The sequence below is a fragment of the Neophocaena asiaeorientalis genome, unplaced genomic scaffold (assembly GCF_003031525.2).
Source record: "Neophocaena asiaeorientalis asiaeorientalis breed wild unplaced genomic scaffold, Neophocaena_asiaeorientalis_V1.1 scaffold418, whole genome shotgun sequence".
Lineage (NCBI taxonomy): Eukaryota > Metazoa > Chordata > Mammalia > Artiodactyla > Phocoenidae > Neophocaena > Neophocaena asiaeorientalis.
In genome coordinates this window covers 5,283,998-5,294,809 of record NW_020175731.1, presented here as the reverse complement: position 1 = coordinate 5,294,809, position 10,812 = coordinate 5,283,998, and the positions used below count along the sequence as shown (strand labels likewise).

General features: G+C 37.9%; 1 pseudogene; it reads right to left on the bottom strand.

Annotated features, from left to right (window-relative positions):
• Nucleotides 1–8,468: 8,468 nt before the first annotated feature.
• Nucleotides 8,469–10,114, bottom strand: LOC112391030 (reticulon-3 pseudogene; annotated as a pseudogene).
• Between the last annotated feature and the right edge of the window lie 698 nt (nucleotides 10,115–10,812).

Genomic DNA, 10,812 nt, shown 5'->3' with positions numbered 1-10,812 from the left:
AATACTGCAGAGCAAAATGAGGTCAAGCCTCAGGCTCTGCAGATGTGGAAGACAGCCTGGAGGGGTAAAGAATCACAGGGACCTGCTGAAGTTCTGAAGCACACAGTCTCAAAGGATTTTAGAAAGATTTGGGGCCTCAGAGTACTCAGAGATACTGAGAATTTAATAAAGTATGCATTTTCTTATTTATGTAGAGACTTTGATTTGGCCCATTAAGTGACTAAGCTGACAAGGTTCCAGTTGGCAAATAGCATAAATATTCCCGAAAGTAACCATATTCTCATCAAACTGGCTGGTTCTTTTAATTGGGAATACATTTAGTTAATGATTTTAGTTGGATTATATTAAGCATTCACCATCCTTTTAAGTGATTGTTTCTGCTATTACATGGAATCACGTTACTATGAAATTTGAACTAATTCACATGAAATCAGATATGAGTCACAAGCCGATGAACTGTGGTTAATGATATCTGTTATAACTTGAAATTTTTCTTTTTTGTGTTTCTGTTAAAATATTATTTAAATGTTATGCTTTAATGACATCAACAATTAACTCCTTTTCTTCTTTATGTTTGAACTTTAGAACTACAGGAAGTGGGTCTGTTTCTTAGAATGTAAATATATCTAGTTAACTTTTCAAAATTTGGAGATTCCCTAGAACTATTTTCCAAACAAATAGTGATGCCATAATGATTACAGTTAACAGTGGAGCTATAGGAGCATAACACTCTTTAATAATTTAGCATTTAAAAATTTGGTTCTGAATATTTATCAAAGCTATTAATGGGGCAATCAATAAATACTCTGTGTAGAGTCCTGTGCTTAAGGAGTGAACCAATGGTTGAAGAAATGAAATAAATCTGAGTGTTAAATGCCTACTAAGTGTCAGGGACAGTCAGTCCCAAACAAGGAAATAATCATTTCTAGATGGAGATGGTCAGAGGATTCACGGAGGATATGAGATTTGTCTTGGCTTTTGAAGGGTATACAAATTTGGGGCAAAGTTAAGCAGGTTGTTTCAGATGTGAGGAATCGAGGCATCAGAGACTTGAAAATACTCGGTTTATACAGGGAGAATTAATATAGAACAATTAGAGCTTGAAATGTAGGATGAAACCAGAGTTTGGAAGTCTAGCCAAGGACTCTGGGTTTTATCTGATAGTTATAAGGAGTGATTCTAAATTTTTGAAATGGGGAATGAAATTGTGAAGTAATGTTTTAGGAAGATAATGCTGGTAGTAATAGGTAGAATAGATGGAAAAGGGAGTGGCTGAAGGTAGGACGATTGATTAGAAAAGTTTTTCACTTGCCTAAAAAAAATATGATAATGTCTAGTGTACAGTAGCGGAAAGGAAAATGTAAAAGAAAAACATCATTAGGAAGAGAAAGAAGAATCAATGTAATTGTGAGATTATTCGATGTGGGAAGAAAGGGACAACATAAGATGTCATCTTTTGGTTTAGTGTGTGATTTGAGACCTGGGTATCAGGGAGAATGGTTGCAAAACATTATCATAAATGAGAAATGGGAAAATCGCTTAGGTTGGGGTTGGGGGAGAAAAATAGGTTTCGTTTTAGGTTAATTGATCTTGAGATGATGGCATGTTCTTTAGTAAGCAGTTGAAAATGCAGGGCTCAGTTTTGTGAGAGATAGACAGACAGACAGACAAAGTTCAGGACTAGTAATAAAGATTTTGATATCATCTGTATGTAAGTAATAGTTGAAGTTGGGAAGAAATACTTTAGAGTAGGATCAGCACAAGTAGTGCAAGAGTTGAGGAATTATCTCCTGGAGCCCTGTTATTGTGAGTAGGTTTATGTGCAGAGCCTATTATTTGACATTGGATTGATGTTATTCTGTGACATCAAACTCAGCAGAGTGTATTATTTTTGACATATATAACATGTTCGGGAGATAACTTTATCAATTTGTGTCCTGGTCAAATAGGGTTAAAAATTCACCCCCAAAAAAATATTTTAATAAATTCAGCCCCCTGGGTTCTCCATGTTTCTGCCTCTGATAAGTTTTCTGAACTTGGTCAAGTCATACAGCTAGTTTGGGGCTTAAATTACTCATTTGTAAAATGAGGGTGTTGGCTAGAATCATTAGATGATCTCTAAGGTGCTTCCAGTTCCTTGATCCCAGTGTCAATTTCTAGGGTACTTCTCTAATTTAGCTGATTGACTTGAGTCTTACCAGCAGGGAGCAGACTGCTCCATAGTTTCTTGCGGGCATAGCTATCTCTTTGGAGGACTGATGGTCTAGGGGGAGTTCTGAGTAGCGTTCCTAAACCCACATTATCTTGGAAGGGCTTTATATTTACAATCCTTTTAGAGGACCTTTTCAATCTACAGTAGCTGGGTATCAAGAAAAAAATCTTTGAGTTAATGAAAGCTGTTTGTGACAAATTAGTTATAGTTCTACATGGCATGTTCTCTACTCTACTCAAGGCTTCTCTACCAGGAGAAGCTTGAAAGTAGATTCATTGTTGAGTCCTTCTAGAACTTTAATTTCAAGAACTTGGTGTAGACTAATGAGTGTATTTTTTTTTTCTTGATGTACAGTTGACCCTTGAACAACACAAGTTTGTACTGCATGGGTCCACTTACACACAGATTTTTTTCAATAAATATATTGAAAAATTTTGGAAATTTGCAAGAATTAAAAAACTCTCAGATAAACCACATAGACTAGAAATATTTTAAAAAATAAGAAAAAAGTTATGTATGTCATGAATGCATAAAATATATATAGATACTAGTCTATCATTACATAGGCATAAGTTGAGTGATATTTAACATAAAATTAATAAAGTATTAGTTTTTCTACTGTTTTATAACTTTGCTTTCAAAGAATTATATTACTGTACAGTATGCCTCTCTCTCTCGTAACTGGAGAAACTGCATATCAGATATTATAACAGGTAAGTGCTTTTAAAAAAATATAACAATGTTTCCAAAACTGTATTATGAATATAACTGTAATACTGTATGCCATAAAAAATTTATAATGATTCATTCATTAGCATAGAGGCTAGGCTACTGTGAAGCAATCTTATCGATTATACTAGGCTAACATAAAGCAATCATATTGCTGCTTCATTATCAATTCATGAATTCAGTTATACCTGTAAATAAATATGAATTTATTTTTCATAATATATTTTTATTTTTGATACCTAGTGTTAGTAATACATAAATATCTACAATGTTTTATATTATATAAGACAATTTTTTTTTTTTTTTTTTGCGGTACGCGGGCCTCTCCCTGTTGTGGCCTCTCCCGTTGCGGATCACAGGCTCCGGACGCGCAGGCTCAGCGGCCATGGCTCACGGGCCTAGCCGCTCCGCGGCATGTGGGATCTTCCCGGACCGGGGCGCGAACCCGTGTCCCCTGCATTGGCAGGTGGACTCTCAACCACTGCGCCACCAGGGAAGCCCTAAGACAATATTGATGTACATACTGACAGACAGATGATTTCATCTTGTACACAGATGAAACAAACTTATAGTATCAATAAATACAGTATAGTACTGTAAATGTATTTTCTCTTCCTTATGATTTCTTAATAACATTTTCTTTTCTCTAGCTTACTTTATTGTAAGAATACAGTATATAATACATATAACATACAAAATATATGTTAATCAACTATTTATGTCATTGATAAGGCTTCTGGTGAACAGTAGGCTATTAGTAGTTTAGTTTTGGGGGAATCAAAAGTTATACATGAATTTTCAACTGCATGGGGGGTCAGCATCCTTAACCCCTGCATTGTTCAAGGGTCCACTGTACAATCAATTTGTAGAAGGTTTGAGATGTATAATTTAACAAAATTTAAGTTTCCACCAGGTATGAAGCATTGTGGAAAGGAAGAAGAAAGGGTAAATAAATGTACCAAGATGAATAAGGTACAATTTCTGTCTTCAAGGAAGTATATTGTTTAATAGGAGAGCCTAGAATATAAACAAATACTCCACGTGAGTAGTACAGCAGAAGGAAGTGCTGAGTGTAGGATGACTGAGATTCCAGACTTGTGTTGCAAATTGGAATAACTGTTTTGTATGTGCTCTTCCTAAATTCTGCCTGAGCAGGTGGATGTTTGTCAGTATCACTCAGGTCTTGGGTCTTAAGTAATTGATCAGCTTACTTTGAGCAAAGGTCTATGAAGGGTTTTAGTCTATCTCATTAACCAACCTAGATGATAGCATATTGTTCATGTAAGACATGCAAAAGGACTAACTCACTGAAAATGGTTGACTAGTTATAAATAGACACTAAATTTTTGGCAAGATGGAGATGAAAGCTTTTGTGAAATTATACAGTTGTGGCAAGATATTGTCAACTGTTGCACTAGTATTCAGATCATTGGACAAATCACATCAACATTGTCAGTATGCTACTTAGTAGACAGGCATGTTGGCATAAACAAGTTATCAAGCTGCAGACTAAACTGAAGACCTATAAAGGAACGATGCTTTATAGAACATTCTATGGGTACTACATTTGTTATGTACATCATATCCAACTTCTGGATGAGTGTCATCTTTAGATTTTCTGTGTTGAATTTAACATAAACGTGACAAAGTTAGAGTTATAAATAAATGTATGGAATTTATGTCATTCAGAGTGCTTGCTAAAATATTCTTGTTCTATAATGTTACTCATCTGAAAGATAACTGTTTTCTGGTGGTAAAAAGATGTTCTTTCCTGTTTTGTACTTGTACATTTTTTTTTCAATTTAACACATCAAATGACAGAAATTAGAATATTGAGGATAAATGGTCATAGGTGCTTTGACTAAACTTCCAGACTTAAAGAGTGTCACAAAGCTAGGAAGCCTGGAAAGTGATTTGTTGGGGGGCAGCTACAAACTTCAGCTCATTAGGAAAGCCTTTGAAAAGTTTGACTGTTTAATGGAGGGATAAATCTGTCTAAACTGTGATAAAAGTTCTGATCCCAGATTTGTGTCACTAGGTTTTGAGTAGGAACAATCCTACAAATAACTTGCAAGATGTGTGACCTGAATGAGGGCCTCAAAAAGTCTAAGCCATCCCAAAGGTATGTTTCCATTGGCTCTAAGCCCCCAGACCCTGCCCTGAGTGACTCTGTATATTGTGTTTAAAGAGCCCTTGTTAAAATGAGCTTTATTATCTGGCAGGAGTAACACCTTAATAATATTAGCTAATATTCAAGTGCTTAAATCTTAGTTAATGCTTAGCATATCTTTATGAAGTTGATACTATTGTATTTAATCATTTTTAAGATGTATTTTTTTTTCACATTTTGACATTGAAATGTATCTTAGAATCAGTGGTGTCTTGCAAGCATAATTTAGAACATTCTTTTCTTTCCTCATGGCTTGTAAAATCATGGTGAGACTGACAATAGAAGGCATCATAGATTAGGTGAAATGTGATATTAGCCACCATCCCCCTTTACCCAATCTTACCTAAAAGAAAACTGGGGGGCTTCCCTGGTGGTCCAGTGGGGAAGACTCTGTGCTCCCAATGCAGAGGACCCAGGTTCGATCCCTGGTCGGGGAACTAGATTCCACATGCAGGCCGCAACTAAGAAGGCTGCATGCCACAACTAAGAAGTCCTCATGCTGCAAAGAAGATCCTATGTGCCACAACTACGACCTGGCACAGCCTAAATAAATAAATATTTAAGAAAAAAAAGAAAACTGGGACATGAAGTTAAGCAAGCTGTTTAAGATCACAGAACTGATAAGTATTTGAGCCAGGATTCCGCAGAGTTGTCTTAGCTCAATCCAGGACCAATGCTTATAACCACAGCATGCTGCCTTCTGGTAATCTAGCAAAATTGGTATATCTGAATAAGCATCCTCACAGAGCTGTGCACTTTGGAAAGTGGAGATGGGAAGAAAGGGAATTTGCAAGGACCACAGTGGACTGCTGAGTTAAGAGGTACAGTAGAGTACCCTTGGCAGCCAGGGTAATCATGAGGAAAATAGACCCTGAGAGGACGGAAAAGCTACAGGAATGTTGGGAAGCCCTGAAGGTGAAGGCCACCCACTTCACTGTTTTGTCCAGGGCCAGACCTCTGTGTGCAAAAACTTCTAAATGGATACAGAAAGAAAGTCCTTATGTAGCAGGGAAAGTTATTTATCTGTATCTCTCGTCTGTATCTATATATTTATATTTATACCTATACCTATGTCTATGTATATATATTTGAAAGAGAGATTTGTATTGTGCTTTTTTTAAAGGAAACATTAGATTATTAACAAACTTTTCTTATCCTACATTTAGATTTTATAATTTTGTGTTATTCATTTTTTTTACTTGCTTATTTTATTCTCACAGTGCTTAGCACAGTTCAATGTAACTGGAAGGTCAAGCATTTATTTAATAAATTTATTGAATAACCGAATAATAACTTTCTTGGTGCAGGTACTACACAGAATCTTGGAAGCCTGTTTGGGTTAGAAGAAAGATGCTTTAAGTGGGGCTGGGGCACCTCTCAAAGAGTTTCATCAGCAGCAGAAATAACAAAGAGTACTGCAGTTTCTATTCCTGCTTGTCAAGAAATGAAGTAGGCATTTAATTTAAGGCAGTCAGGATCTAGCACTGCTGCTCTGCCTCCAACAGTAAAGATGAGCCAAGGAAAAGACAAGCCAGAGAAAAGACTCTGTCATTACTCCCTGTCAGCCCCAGTGACCATTCACACAAACACAACACAGACCAACATGTACGAGTACACACACACATAGATAAATTTTTGTATTTTCTTTTGCCTATGTGTCTAGTCAGCTCAAATGGGTTGACTCGTGTTTTGGCTCACATAACCAAACCAGACTTTTTGGCTCAGCTCTACCTGCAAACTTTCTGGCCTGCTTGGGTATAGTGAAGTGGTTTGAGTTTCTGAGAACAAATAATTAGGCTCTAGATGAAGGCCAGGGTTATACAAAACCCATTCGTTTCTGCCTCTGTGGGTTCTGTGACCCCGTGAAAAGGAAAAAGTTAGATTAGGGCAGTGCTCAGCTACGTGAGCTTCATGCGATTTTTTTCCTTTTAGTGTTATTAGAACATGTGTTTAATTATTGTTGTTCTAGGCTTGATAAGCTTAGAGATTCATATCTTTAAGTTACATCTCCCTTAATCAACCACATATGACATCTTGGATTCAGAATTAGTGTCGGTGTGGACCAGACTGCTGACCTTGTCTTTTTTATTTAGTCTCATCCCTTGGGCTTCAAAGGTAAATGAAGTTTCAAACTAGGCATAAGAGCATCATCAACTCAAAGAGGCTGAGAATATGTTTACTTATTTTATTAGATCTACTCCACCATTTTCCTACATCTTTTTATGGGTTTTTTTCCTCACTTTGTAGGTATTTTTTCTTTATCAGGGACAGAGCATCTAGAAATTCTTCTCTAAGCCCTTTTCCAAATCATGAATCACCTGACTATAATTAATTACTAACATACCCTCTCAAATAACTTTCAGTGAACTGCGTGCATGTCCATTTACCCAGAGGCAACTACTAATATTATTTTTATAGAAATTACAGACATTTAATTTCCTAAGAAAAGCACAGCCTTGTCTGTTAAGCTTGAGGTAGGTAGGCAAGAAGGTAGGAAGCACCTTTCTCATACTCAAGCTCAGAACTCATGTCCAGAGGAAACGAAACAGAAACCACCTTCCCAAATGGTGGAGCTTTTCATTTCCTAAGTGGTAGCGGGAAGGGAGTGGTGGTCAGCTCAGTGGGCCAACTTTCTTTTTCCGATCTCATTTATCAGATGGTATTTTGGGATTCAGGGATTATCACCTATGAGTTATTAATGGAATTGAAAGTTATTTGTATCAGTGAGGTGGGAGAAGGCAGGTGATAATAGGAATAGTTGCTCATATTATATGAGACAGGGAGATGAGGTCAGAGGAGGGAAAGAATAGTCCAAGGAATAAATAAAAGTCAACTAGATAGTCATTCCACTCCCAAATAAATTTTTTTGTAATCATAATTCCTTAAATGGAAAATAAGGACAAAACTCTTTTGAGAAATTGGTTTAAAACCCAATACTTGGGTATTAGATAGACAAGCTGGAGAGGTGTGTTTTGTCTTTCATTTTTGTGTTTATCTTCACCCTTTGCCTTTTCAAGCCACAGGCAAAAGCTCCACCATCCTTAGAGATTCTGGTTACTTACTAATTTGAATCATATTCTTTTAATTTCAAAGATATCAATTCCTTTTCAATCTAACACATTCTGGAGGTTGGTACGGAAAGTAAAGAGAAAGAAGGTGAGCAAACATCAGATTAAAAGGGTTTGGAAGTGAACACTGGACATATTCCCTCATGGTGCAAGCGCAGTGTTATAACTGTTCAATGGTGATTTAGTAACTGCTGAATTTTTAGTTTCCATGGGCTTCTTCTTTTTTTTTTTTCTTGGAAATGCCAGAGAATGTTGCTTGGGTCCTTCAACAACTGACTTGGTCTGATTCTCACGACACAATGTCGTAATCAGTCTGGGGTCTGTACTTTTCATTGGAACACTGAAAACTTACAGTTCAGCAAAGATTAGAAGGGTGATTCCATTGGAACTGCACTAACATTGGTCATTTGCCACATGAAGACAGCCAGATCTTTCACCAGAAAGAAACACATGATGGGCTTCGGGCCCCTGTTGATGGGGTCACTCTTAATTATGGAAAACTTCTGAAAATAGCTTGATTACATGGCCTTTTGACTTCTGTACAGCTTGGATGACAGACTTGTAGACCCTGAAGCTGATGGTGACAAAGAGGAGAGCCAGGATGATGTAAGAAGCCACAGTGATGATGCTGAAATCTCCAGGGTAAGTAGCATTATCAGTGTGGAGCAAGAACCAAGCTCATCTTTCTTCACCTTGTGCCAGAAAATCAGACGGTGCATTGCAAAGGAGGCTACAGAGCAGGTTCCCAGGCAACTCCCTCCCGTGTCCCCTCCCCCTATCACTAGGTGTGGAAGGTTGGGCCCCAGAGGACAAAGAGGATTTAGATGGAATTGACTGGCTTCCAATGGCTCTACCATGGGCTTTTCCAAGGAGGGCAGGGGAGAAAGAGGGGAAATAAAATAATCACACTGTTGGCTCTCCCAAGTCCCATCACTCCTGGTTCGTGCTTATACTCTGACTACTAGTAATGTTTTGATATATAGCCTTCCAGACTTTCTCTATTATTTTATATGTTAACTAGAACTTTTCTTATTTAATATTTCACTTAAAAATCCCTTATCCCTTTGCATTTTTCCCCACTGAAAGGGTTCCCTAATTGTTTCCTTTTGTCTCTCTGCCCCTGCCCTAATCCCATTCCCCTGAGGTAGATTCTAGTAATGTTTTGATATATAGCCTTCCAGACTTCCTCAATTATTTTATATGTTAACTGGAACCATGACTGTTTTCACTGGATGGAACCTTGGAGATCATCTTTCCATCTCTCCTTACCCCCTCCCACTAAACCTCTCCCCACCACCACTGCAGGCTTCCAGAAGATACATAAGCTAAATGCCCCACCTGAAACACCACCTCAGCCAGCGATTGGCAGAACTTGGACTAGAACCCAGGTCTTTTCAGTCCTAGTTAAATGATCTTTCTGCTACTTTCCACAACTTTATTTTTTAGCCTGTTTCATGACCTAAAGAAGCAGTTTCTGTAAGATGGATTTAAGTGGTTTATGGCCAGATTTAGTTTACAAGGTGACCGTTCATTTCCTGATGGAAAACAAGCAAACAGACAAACCAACAAATAACCTTCTAACCAAATAGAAATAGCTATGGTTCGTCTCCTCTGTTCCTCCTTTGGCCTCAGTGACTGGCCTACAGGCTCAGTGCTCTGCTTTCCTGGAGCAGCTTTCTTGTACTGAGATCATCCTTAGATCCATCTATCATACAGTCAGCTTTTGCTTCTTATTCTGTTTTCTTATTGGTCACTTGCTTTGGGCATAGGTACAGCTCTCCCTGCTTTCTCTTCAAGTGCTCCCAGAAAAACTGAACTTAAACCAGCCAGGCCATTCGAGTTGCTGATTTTCTGGGTATGTTCAAGGTGTTCCCCATAAAAACCAGGACTCTTCCCTGGTGTGGGACATCGTGTTTCTTTTTCCATACCTTCCATACCTGAAATTTATAGCTTGACCAGTAAATTCTGACCCACCTTAAACTGCTAGTCTTGACTTTTTCTTTAAATTTTTAAACAGACCCCTCTCCAAGCTTTCTAAGTTCAACTCGAGCACACACATACATCTCCATTTATAGTTAGAAAACACACACTTTCACAAAATAACACTAATAAAAACCTTGGGGTCTCACTCTACCTCCACCCTTCTTTCGCCCCAATCACTCTCAGAACTTCTCAGTCACCTGGCCCACCTAGAAGTGCTAGGATCAATCTTCACACCAGGCCTAGATCGTTGGACTTTGTTCAAAGTCCATCATGTCTTCTGAGTTATAGTAAACATGCTTACTTTAACTGTAGTTCGATCTCTGACAGACAGAATTCATAGTGATCTTTGGATATGGGGATTCTTTTTTTTTTGAACAAACTTGTTTTCAAGGAAGAACATGTCAGAGAGTGAATGCCAAAGAGACCCACTTTGCAAATATAATGTGCAGTTAATAGAATACAAGTGAGCTCTTCTGAGTTTGATGGTGGTGGTTGTTGCTTGGGGATCTCTTTCTTTCACCTAAGCCTCTGCCTGTTGTTGTTTCCCCTCACGTGTGCTTGTGCGTGTGCCGTGGGGGACATTAAACAAGCACCGTCTTGTTTCATGTGATTTTGCAGAATAATGCTCTCGTGTTTACCTTTCATATCCA